The sequence below is a fragment of the Egretta garzetta genome, unplaced genomic scaffold (genome assembly GCF_000687185.1).
Source record: "Egretta garzetta isolate BGI_Z169 unplaced genomic scaffold, ASM68718v1 scaffold191, whole genome shotgun sequence".
Classification (NCBI taxonomy): Eukaryota; Metazoa; Chordata; class Aves; order Pelecaniformes; family Ardeidae; genus Egretta; species Egretta garzetta.
This window is the reverse complement of record NW_009258676.1, coordinates 664,194-674,939: the sequence shown is the minus strand read 5'-3', so window position 1 is coordinate 674,939 and position 10,746 is coordinate 664,194. Positions and strand designations below refer to the sequence as shown.

The following is a 10,746-nucleotide window of genomic DNA, read 5'->3' as shown; positions in this document are numbered from 1 at the left end:
CCCTGCCATCCCACCCCCAAACCCTGGCCCTCAGCACCGCCTCTGCCCGGCTGTTAAATCCCCCCAGGGCTGGGGACTCGACCCCTTCCCTGGGCAGCCCCTTCCAGCCCCTGACAGCCCCAAGGGGAAGGAATTGTTCCCCATGCCCAACCTCACCCTGCCCTGGCACAACTTGAGGCCGGTGCCCCTCGTCCCATCGCCCCTTCCCTGGGAGCAGCTCCCGAGACTGTTCTTGCAGCAGTTCAGTACATTTTGAATTCTATTCCCCTCGTTTGTGTGGAGGCTTTTTTTAAAGCTTTTTTTTATTTCTCTCATTGTGTTTGCAAGTGATTTTGAGAGTCTGAAGCCTCAGCCACAGCCCTCCTGTTCCTGGGCCAAACCTTGCAGATGAGCAGCATGAAGGGTTCGAGCGAATAAATAAATAAATAAGCTTCCCAGGGATGTATTGTACAAATCTGCCTAACTAATTTTTTCAGATAATATTCCACTTTGGCTTTTTTTTTTTTTGTTTGTTTTCCTTTTTGAAAGGCTCACCTCCAGCGGCACCACTTAGCATCACCCATCTTCAATCGTACCGGCCAAAACCGACTGGTGAAGCAGCTGAAGGCTGTTGACAGGACGTGCTGGCAGGCTGAGTGACGGGGCTTGGGGCTGAGCCTGGGGCCCGTAAATGCGGCGGCGGGCAACGAGCCGTGCCGGGGGCTGGGGTACCCGGATAACCCCCGGGATGCACGCCCCGCGCGGTTTGCTCTTTGCTTGCAGGAGCTGTTTTCTGGGCTATTTTTTTTCTTAAACCAGGAGGCAATCGCAAGGATGCTTCCAGCTTTCTGCTAGGTCCCTGTGCTTTTCCCAGAGCGACACTTCCAGCGATGGCCGGGGTGCTGCAGCTCGCCCGGCGCCGGCAGGGACTCGCGGCGGTGCCGTCCCTGCTTCCACTTGGCTCTGCTTTACCGTAAACCTACCCTCCGTCTAATGTGATTATTGGTTATTATTATTTCCTTGGGAACACTAATAGAAAGCACTGAGTGAGGAAAAAGGGAGCTGGGAGGTGCTAGAAGAGAAATGTCTGCAGGGATATTTTGAGCAGCCTAAATCTATGCTGGAGGAGAGGGACTTTTGCAGAGTCATGGGGAAACGCTTGCTAAAATTAATAATGAATCCCTCAGCAACAGCTTAAGAAAGCGGGGGTTGCAATACAATTTCTTCCCCGGCCAGCAGATAAACCCCACTCCTTTTCAGCTGGTAAACTGAGGCAGGATGTGTAAGAGCCGCTGCTTTCCATGGGCTTTGGAAACCGCATCCCAAAGGTGGGACCCAGGGAGGCTGCCAGGCTGAGGGATGCTGGAAAATGCCTAGTGGATATAAATTAAGCATGGGAAACTTAGGTTGAAGCATTGCGATTACATTAAAGTGAGCGTGATCCTTAAAGTGAGCGTGATCCGGAGGGAAGCCGTGCCTTGGATCAGATAAAATGTAAATGGGCAGCTTCCCTGCCTCAGATTAAGGCTAGGATTAGTACAGGCACCTGCGACCCGGCGCCGGCCATGCTCGCGCTCAAGCTGCTCGAAGATCAGGTTTTCAATGGCGTTTAGCCTGATCGATTTTTCCGGATATTTGGATTCTGTTCCTGATCCTGCCTTAAGACAAGGAGAGAGGAGATCAGGGCTGGGGCGCTGGCAGAGCAGGCAGGTTACAGCCCGGTGCATTCACACTGGGAAAGACGTGGAGGAGCGGAATAAAGAATTTCCTGCAAAAAAGGATGAGCCCCCTCCTCCCCCTGCACAGCAGTTTTGGTCCCAGGAAAGAAAAGAATATATGAAAAAAATATGATATATCATATGTATATGATGTTGTGGTGGGTGTAGCACACGTGTGTGTGATTTTTGCTCTGGCTGTGACGAACAGGGTGTGAGGGAGCTCCTTTGATCCATAAGTTCAAGAAATCCGACTTAGGACAGAGCCTACCTTCCTCCAGAAAGCTCAGGCTTTTTTTTTGTCTCCCCTCCTCCCTGCAAAACTTCCGAAAGAAGCCTGACCCGCACCCAGATTCGCATCTGCTTCTCCCCCAGATTTCCGGAGCAGATAAAGCGCTCCTCCAGAAAGGAGAACTAGGCTCGTTAATTTGGGATGTGATGGGAAGGGAATAATTTCCAGACCTGTCTGTGCTGACATTTCGAGGAGAAATAATTGGGTATATTTTTAGCTGCCTACACTCCAGCAGAAACAGAACTAAGGGCACATTTTCACAAGGTGTGAGTATATTCGGGGAAGAATTAATGATTCAAGATTTCAAAGAGGAAGCCCATAAAAGCCTGCAAATGACCTAGGGTCAACATGCTGGCACTGTAACTTCGAAAAAACATTTACAAAGGAAGTTGAAGAGCTGGAAATGCGCATGCTTTTTCTTCTCGTTTAGCCTGTGTGAATCTTTTTGTTCTGTCAAATGTCACTGCTGTGTCTTGCAGGCTTCAGGAGATGGAAAATAACGGCGACCGCAGCCTGATGCTGGTTTATGTTGGACCGGTTTTGTGGCTGCGGAGGACACAAATTTTAGCCTTTAATTGAAAGAGCTGGTGTATCGGGAATCGAGGGGGCTCAGACTGGGAGCAATAGCGGGCAGGACGCGGGCACATCCTTAGGGCCCTCGCTATGGTTAGGGACATGGTTTGCTGAGGGCCAGGGTTTGGGGGTGGGATGGCAGGGGTAGGGGAACGGTTGGGCTGGGGGAGCTGAAAGGGCTTTGCCAACCCAAACCATTCCATGATTCTCTGATTCCATATCCTCCCAGGTCTGCGGGATGCTTGGCGAACAGCAGAACACAAATGAACCTCACAGAGTCTGAAAAGAAGGAAGCAGGGCGAGGGGAGGCTGGTGCTGATGTCGCGGATAGAAATTGTTCAAAAGTGGATCACACTTTAAAAAAAATAAAAATAATCAATAGCTGCAGCTGCCAATCTGTATTAATGCTGACAGTTCGGCTTTGCTTTCCCCCTTTCATTTCCTTCACTGCAAGAGCTTTTGCTCTAGAACAAGTTATTTTTTCCATTCCTGTCTTCACTGCAGTGTTGATTTAATTACGGTATTTTTTTCAAGATTCAGTGGTGGAAGGAGACAAGACAAGCTGGAACTCTGGGATGGGGCAGACCTCTCATGAGCTCCAGGGATGAGCACAGTACGAAGCAGGCAGTGGGACTTGCTGGTTTCTTTAATCAAGACTCATTCACTGGAAGAAGAATGCGCAGTGCAGTGACCACTGCCACACCACGTGCTTCCCTGCATCTTGAGGTCTCCTCAAGGTTGTTCATCTTCGCACTGAAACTGAAACCATGAAAAAAGAAGAGGAAGAGAAGAGGAAGAGAAGAGAAGTTGGAAGGCACCTGCAGTGATCATCTAGTCCAACTGCCTGACCAATTCAGGTCAAAATACTAAAATACTTTTTTTTTTTAAAAAAACCCCTCATCGTCACATCTTTGGAATAGGGAAGGAAGAGGATTTTTTTTGGCTTTTGGGTTTTTTTTTCAGTTGGCTGGTTGGTTGGTTGGGTGGCTGGGTGGGTGGGTGGGGTTTCATTGCGTTCTTCTGGGGGCTTTTTTTCCTAAGGCAAGTCCATGTATTTCCTTACTAAGTTACTTCCCCTATTTTTAATGCCTCTGCCAGGACTTGTTTTCTCCGCAGGGAGAAGAAAGGGCTGAAAGCAGGGATGTCTCCAGCTATCCCCGAGGAATGAATCGGCTGCTCCCCGGGCGGCAGAGGGTGCTGGGGCTTGCAGGGCCAGCAGGGTCCCGTCTTTGGGACCTCTATGATGGAAAGACAAAAAGAAACTGGATTCCTGGTTATCTGCTGGTGAGACTGTCCCCATGGGGGCATTCCCACTCCCCACCGGCAGCGCAGAGGGGTTTATTTTCAGCCTGGGCAGGTCGGTGCTTTTTGCTGCGCTGCAGCTCGCCCATCGGACCGCAGGTGGGAAAATGTTTTCCAGCCCCAGTAACAAATTCTGATAGCAGCAGCGTTTTATTGTCGTGATTTACACTTGTTTTACAGGAAAAATGGGGAAAATGCTGGTTTGCTAACAGCACAGATGGGAAATGTAGAGACCACTTGAGTGCTTGTCTTCAGCCGTTCCTGCTCCGTAGAAGACGACGCTTGCTGCCTTTCTGCTTTGGCTGCTTATCTGAAATGGAGATTGATTGCATTTGCTGATCAACACAGCCATATTTTTCTATAACTTGCCAGCTTCACCTGTGCATTTGGGTGAACTATCGCTCTAAGCATGAGTTAGCTGTAAGTTCATGCCGTGCTGTCTTTCTCTTACGGGGCTGTTGCAGTCCCTCTTCCCTTTCACGGGGTCGGTTTGAAGGTTCCTCCCCAGGTCTAGTACTTTGCATTTCTTCTTATTGAATTGCACTTTTTTTCTTTGTTTTTTTTTTTTTTTAAATTCCAAATTATTATTTCAGTTTGTCAAAACGTTTTAAATTCTAGTTTTGCCCTCGATCTTCTTGCACTGCCTCTACGTCTGGCATTGTCTGTAAATTTAATAACCCTGCTTATACCTTCTTCATCCATGGCTTGACCTGGAACCAAGCGAAGCTGCTGCAGCCACTCGGTTATTAATCTCTCCAGTCCAGCCCTGAGCCTCTAAATCTTGGCAGAGACACCGGCTGCGGCTTTTCAAGAACTTGCACAACAGACACTGAGCTTCCTACAGGAAAGGAAATATTTCAGAAACCATGATGGCTGTCAGAAATTCAATTAGCGGTATCGTAATTTTGGTTTACGAGCGAGGTTAAGCACAGTGCACTGGGAGAAATACGGATCTGGTGATGCTTCCCGGTAATTAGTGTTCGCACATCCAGTGCAGTGTCTCCACGCAGCGCTTCCACCTTATTCTTTGTCCTCCCTGAACGATTTTGAGTTAAAAATGTGGGGAAAAAGCACCTCTGCGAGACTTGCCAGGGCAGGGCACGGCGGTTCCCACCATGGGGTAAATACTGGTATGCAGGGAGGAGCAGGAGAAACGGGATTTGGTGACGATTCTCCTAAGAGCATCCAGCCCTCGTGGGGCAACGACCGGAGCTGGTGGCCGTGTGCCCACCCCTCCAGGATGATCACTCTTCATCGAATTCCCCCTGTGGCTTATTGAACCCAGCTATATTTTTAGCTTCCCCGATACCTTGTGAGGAGTCCCACGGGGCAGCACGGGTTGGCATACGCAGCACGTGAAGACACGCTTTGTTTTCATGGGTTTTTTCCCCTTTGGGTGTTGGTCTGTGTGCGGCCTCACAGGAACGACGCAGCAAAGGGGCATCGGTCGTTAGAGCAGAGGTTCCCAAGGGCCAACGCCAACGCACGCGCTGCGATCGAACCGATGGCTCTGACGATCCGGTCAGGGCAGCCTCATGCCTCCTCCAGCCAAATAACGCTGCCCTCGGAAGGGAGGGGATCCGTCCCCGGTGAGGGGAGCGTCAGGCACGGTCAGCCGCTCATTTAAAACCTGCAAAAAAGCCCATGGATGGGGAAAAAACCTCCACGTTTTTGGGTTCCCTGCCTTGCCCGCTTGCCAGCCATTAGCTTCTGCCTTCCAAAAGGAAAATTCAAGGCATAAACCAGAGCTGAGTGGGATGCAGGGGCAGCAGCAGCCGTCGTGTCAGACAACCCGCGTCTTTCAGAGGAACCTTTCATTTGGCTTCTCGGCCCAGCAGAAACAGGATAAAAATATTCTGAATTTGGAAAGGGAATACAAGGCGTTCTGAATCTGCCAGGTTTTGCCAGTAACCATAAAACTGACGTTGGCTTCAGAACAGCAGGGGGAAAAAAAAATAACATTTTGTGTCCGTTTGCGTTTGACAGCTCAAAGTTTTGGAGCCTGATGTTGCAATGAATTAGTTGGACATAAATCAGAAGCAGTTCCTCCGAAGCCGGGAGAATTACCAGTGCTGGAAAGCACGGAAGCAGCAGCTGGGGGCTGGGGGCAGCGGGGGCTCTGGGAATAAGTCCCTGCCTCTCCACCGTGACCCGTGCCATGTTAATGGTAGTTGTGGCTTCTGTTTTAGAAGATGAGGAGGTGCTGGCTGAACGCGCCGTGCCCTGGCTGCGGGTTTGTGAGCACCGCTGCAGACTTGCCCATTTTCCCGTGTTTCTGCTGTCTGACAGCAGCGTAAGCAAAATGGTTCCAGTTACGGTCCTGCTGCCGTTACGGTGGGTTTCTGCCCCACGGGGGAAGAATTGAGACGTGAAGTGCAATGTCTGAACTGAGGAGAAGGTTCAGAAACGTGGCCCCGGGCAGCGGCTGGAGGTGGCGGGGGCAGGGGAATATTCTGCCCCTGCCCAGAGCTCTTCAAGAACCAGCAACACCCAGCTCCTCCTGCGTTTCCCTGCTTTGGGTGAGCCTCCCCTGGCTGCAGTTCAGTGGCCTTGGACTTCAAAAGGGTCGGAGCTTCACTTCCAGTTTCCCTCCCCAGCCTTCAGATATACCAAACGTTCAGATGGATGAACGCGACCGGGATGGTACGGTCGTCACCGCGGCGCAGTTGAACGCCACAGCCCAGAAAGGGCAGAGCCCCCTAATATTTCACAACCCTTGTGCTTGTATTTGACCTCCTCTTTCACCACATGGGTGTTTCTTTGGATTTACCCAGTAGTTCCTGCAGAAATGGAACCAAATTCAATGCACGGATGCAAAATGCCACCCCTGGCTGGGGTCGTGTCCTGGGTACCTGCCACGGGTGGCATCCCCCTGGGGCTTGCAGGCTTTGGTACCTGTGGATTTGCTTTCCAGGTGGGAGACAGAGCTAAAGGTGGTTTAGGCTGGCAGAGGGCGCAGAGGGGGCAGAGGGCACTTTGCTGGGGTTGCAGGGATTCACAGAAACATAAAGGCTCTAACGTAAGAGCAGTGACTTCTAACACAACTAACAGCGAGCTCTGCCAGGACCGTGGCATGTGGAAGGCTGTTAGGATCCAATTTTGTTGGATGAGAGGAAGGCCCCCTTGCTTTCCAGCCGACCTCAGAGTCTAGGGGCAGCGAGACCAACCTCTCGTTTCAGGTTTGATCCCTTCAAGCGAGCTTAAGACACAGACGAGGTCAGATGTCCCAAGTCCACCCGTTTATTAACTGTTTGGGTGGTAGGAAAGGAATGAAGGAAAGATGGGAAATCAAGTGAGAGGTCTGGATAGAAGAGTGTAGACAGTCACCACCATGGATCTGCAGCATCCCGGGGGTCCGTACTTCTGGGGTCTTTGGTGGTGGGTGATCACATGCGGGGGCGGTGATAGCATAGGGTCTTCAGTGATCACCCGCAGGGTCAGTGGTTGCATAGGGTCTTTGGTGGTCTCCCACAGGGTTGGTGGTTGCATAGTGTCTTCAGTGATTGCCTACAGGGTTGGTGGCCCCCAGAGGGTCTTCAGTGATCACCCGCAGGGTCGGTGGTCACCAGAGGGTCTGAGACGGTGGCCTTTAATAGGCCTACCTGCAAACCTAAGGCACACACTTGAGCATATGTTTCGTGCACCTTATTTTGGCAGGCTCTGTTCTTTGCTGTTGCTGGGCAGGGGCAGGGTTCTGCTCTAAGTGGTGGCAAACTGCAAGCCTTGGTGGGCAGGCAGCCCCGCCTAGGTGTCATGGTGCATGGTCCACTGCTTCAGCAAGCCTGCAAGCCACCTTGCCTGGGGCAATGCTGATCTTCTCAGATAGGCACACAAAAGAGCAAGCTTGGAGACCATTAACAGGCTATTCAGCCTCCCACAAAGGCCCACGGTCCACGCACAGTCGCCCTCAGGCATAGGTAGCCACCCAGGACGCAGAACTTCAGCCAACTGCACAGCTCGTTTGGTGCGTTTCTCATCTCGGTGCGCATTTGCTTATGAACAAATTTGATGATTCACGGTGGAATTTTCTGTTCTGCAACCCAAGAACACTCAGAATCTCAATTTGAATTTGAATTGGACATCCCCGCACGGGTTTCCTGAGTGGCTTTGCATCCAAACAAGCGTTTCAGTGCACTGCCAGGCATCGTCGCCTCCTCCCACCCTGGTGGCAGGGCTCTGCGGATCAACGGATCAACAGCATGCCTGATCGCTGAGGGAAAAATCCTTGGGCTGGGGGCTTGGGTGGGGAAAGGGGTGTTCTGGGCTTTTCCTTCCCAACTCTGCGGCTGCTGAGGTCTGGGTTGGGTGGTGAAGCCGGCACGGGGCGAACAACCACATCGCGGACATCAGAAGGAATTCGAGGCTGAGGCACAGTGAGCCCCTGCCTGTTTGCACGCTGTCCTGCAGCTACAGCGTAATGAAATTAGCAGGGGCTTCCATCAGGTTTGGGCCCCTGGCTGGGAGAAAATAACCCTTTCCAGGGCGTTCTCGAGAGCAGAGTGTTCTTGTCACACCAAGATCAGTCGTATGATGGAAGAGATTTTTTTTAATGTCTATCATTTTTTTTTCCACTCGCATGATTTCCTTACCTCGCCGTGGATGACAGAACAAGTACGTTGTCAATCTGCTTGTCTCCCCACAAGCGATAGTAATTTTGATTTTCATTCCATTAATTAGAAGGAAATAGCTCCCCTTAGACTATTGTAGTCCTGTAACCATAACGTTGTGATTAATAACATAAAATCTTTGACTACTGCTTGCCTACAGGCGGGCGAGAAGAGGCGAGAGGCCAGCCTGGGAAAGCAGGGAGGGCTGGAGGAAGAAAAAAGAAATACCTGAGGATGGGAGAGGGGAAGCTGGAGAGGACCACCGGAGGATTCTGGTGGCGTAATGCCACGTGGCTGCATCTGGGGATGAACTTCACCCAGCCTTTGGATTAACCGCAGGGGAAAATCAGCAGGCATCATATGTTGTGGGAAGAAGAGCAAGGCAGGGGACCTGAGAGATGAAACACATGAACAGCAAATAGCAAAGGAAGACTCATTTTGGTAAAAGTAAATTCATTTTGCAGCAAAAACGTAATCGGAAAACATAAATGCGGTGGCAGTAAATCAGAATCCTGGAATGGTTTGGGTGGGAAGGGACCTTCCAAGGTCACCCAGTCCTGGTGGATCCAACTGGATCAGATTGCTCACAGCCCCATCCAACTTGGCCTGGGATGTTCCCAGGGATGGGGCCTCCACCCCCTCTCTGGGCAACCTGGGCCAGGGTCTCATCGCTCTCAGTGTACAACATTTCTTCCTTGTATCTAGGCTGAATCTCCCCTTTTAGTTTAAAGCCATCCCCCCCTGTCCTGTCCCAGCTGGCCCTGCTAAAAAGCTTGTCCCCCCCTTTCCTCTGGGCCCCCTTGAAGCCCTGACCGGCCGCACTCAGCTCTGCCCGCAGCCTTCTCTTCTCCAGGCTGAACACCCCCAACTCTCCCAGCCTGGCCTCAGAGCAGAGGGGCTCCAGCCCTCGGAGCATTTTAGTAGCCCTCCTCTGGCCCCGCTCCAACAGGTCCATGTCCTCCTGGTGCTGAGGGCTCCCGAGCTGGACGCAGGGCTCCAGGGGAGGTCTCCCCAGAGCAGAGCAGAGGGGCAGAGTCCCCTCCCTTGCCCTGCTGGCCAAGTTCTCGTCCAGCATTTCCACAAGGGAATTTTACAAAAAAACCCCTCGAAATGAAAGGTTTAAGCTGCGCTAGTCCAAGCTTCCTCAGCGCACAGCCTCTTCAGACACACACGGTAGGTGCTGCTGAACGAAGGTTCGCTGGCAAGGGCTCCGCGTCGGGCCCTGCTCGTTACCTCAGGTCTGTGCTCACCTTAATTGCTTCGTCTCGGAACTAGATCATCCCCTTCTTTATCTTTTTTTTTTTTTTTTTTTTTTTTTTCATTTACTTTTTAAAACCCCCATTTTTTTTGCTCTGCTGCACGGAAGGGTCTTGCTGCTGTTGCCCTGTTCCTGCTCTCCAGAACCAAGCTTTTTTTTTTTGTTTTTGAACGGCGGATACGAGGACGGGACACAACCTCCCATTTGCCCGGTGTCATTGCCAAGCGCCGGGCTAACGATGCATTCCTGGTCCCGCTTCTGCTTTGCTTTTGGCTGCAAACGCCCAGCACGTGCGACTTTCTGATCACAAATAACACACGTATTGTTGGTAAACCTGAGCTGCCGAACTTCCTTTGATGCCTTACAAATCACAGAATCAGAACCGTTTGGGTTGGCAAAGCCCTTTAAGCTCCCCCAGCCCAACCGTTCCCTTACCCCTGCCATCCCACCCCCAAACCCTGGCCCTCAGCACCGCCTCTGCCCGGCTGTTAAATCCCCCCAGGGCTGGGGACTCGACCCCTTCCCTGGGCAGCCCCTTCCAGCCCCTGACAGCCCCAAGGGGAAGGAATTGTTCCCCATGGCCAACCTCACCCTGCCCTGGCACAACTTGAGGCCGGTGCCCCTCGTCCCATCGCCCCTTCCCTGGGAGCAGAGCCCGACCCCCCCATCTCCCCCCCCGTTGGGCAGCTGTAGGGAGCGATGAGGGCTCCCCTCAGCCTCCCCTAGTTCCTGGTCAGCTTTTTGCCTATTTTGCCTGCGATCGGCCCCTTGGGCCGTCTGTAATTCTCTCTTTTCAAAGACAGGAGCTGGGTTTTCTTTCTGCTCTTGATCTAAAATCTCCTTGGGTGCTCACGCAGCATTTTCAGAGTTATTAAAAATGGCCATTGGCGATCGAGAGATACCCAAATCCACCCATTTTAACCCTCCCCGTGCCAGTTGCCTTGACCTCTGTCGTGACTTCTGTTGCCCAGCTTTTCCACAAACTCTCAGGAACGAATCCGGGTTTGGGCGCTTTCGGAA

General features: G+C 51.8%; 1 protein-coding gene across 1 annotated transcript in view; it reads left to right on the top strand.

Moving 5' to 3' along the window:
* The window catches only part of LOC104135265 (potassium inwardly rectifying channel subfamily J member 3), a 70,373-nt gene that overhangs the window by 5,966 nt on the left and 53,661 nt on the right, over window positions 1-10,746 (top strand). The gene's annotated exons all lie outside the window — the stretch shown is intronic.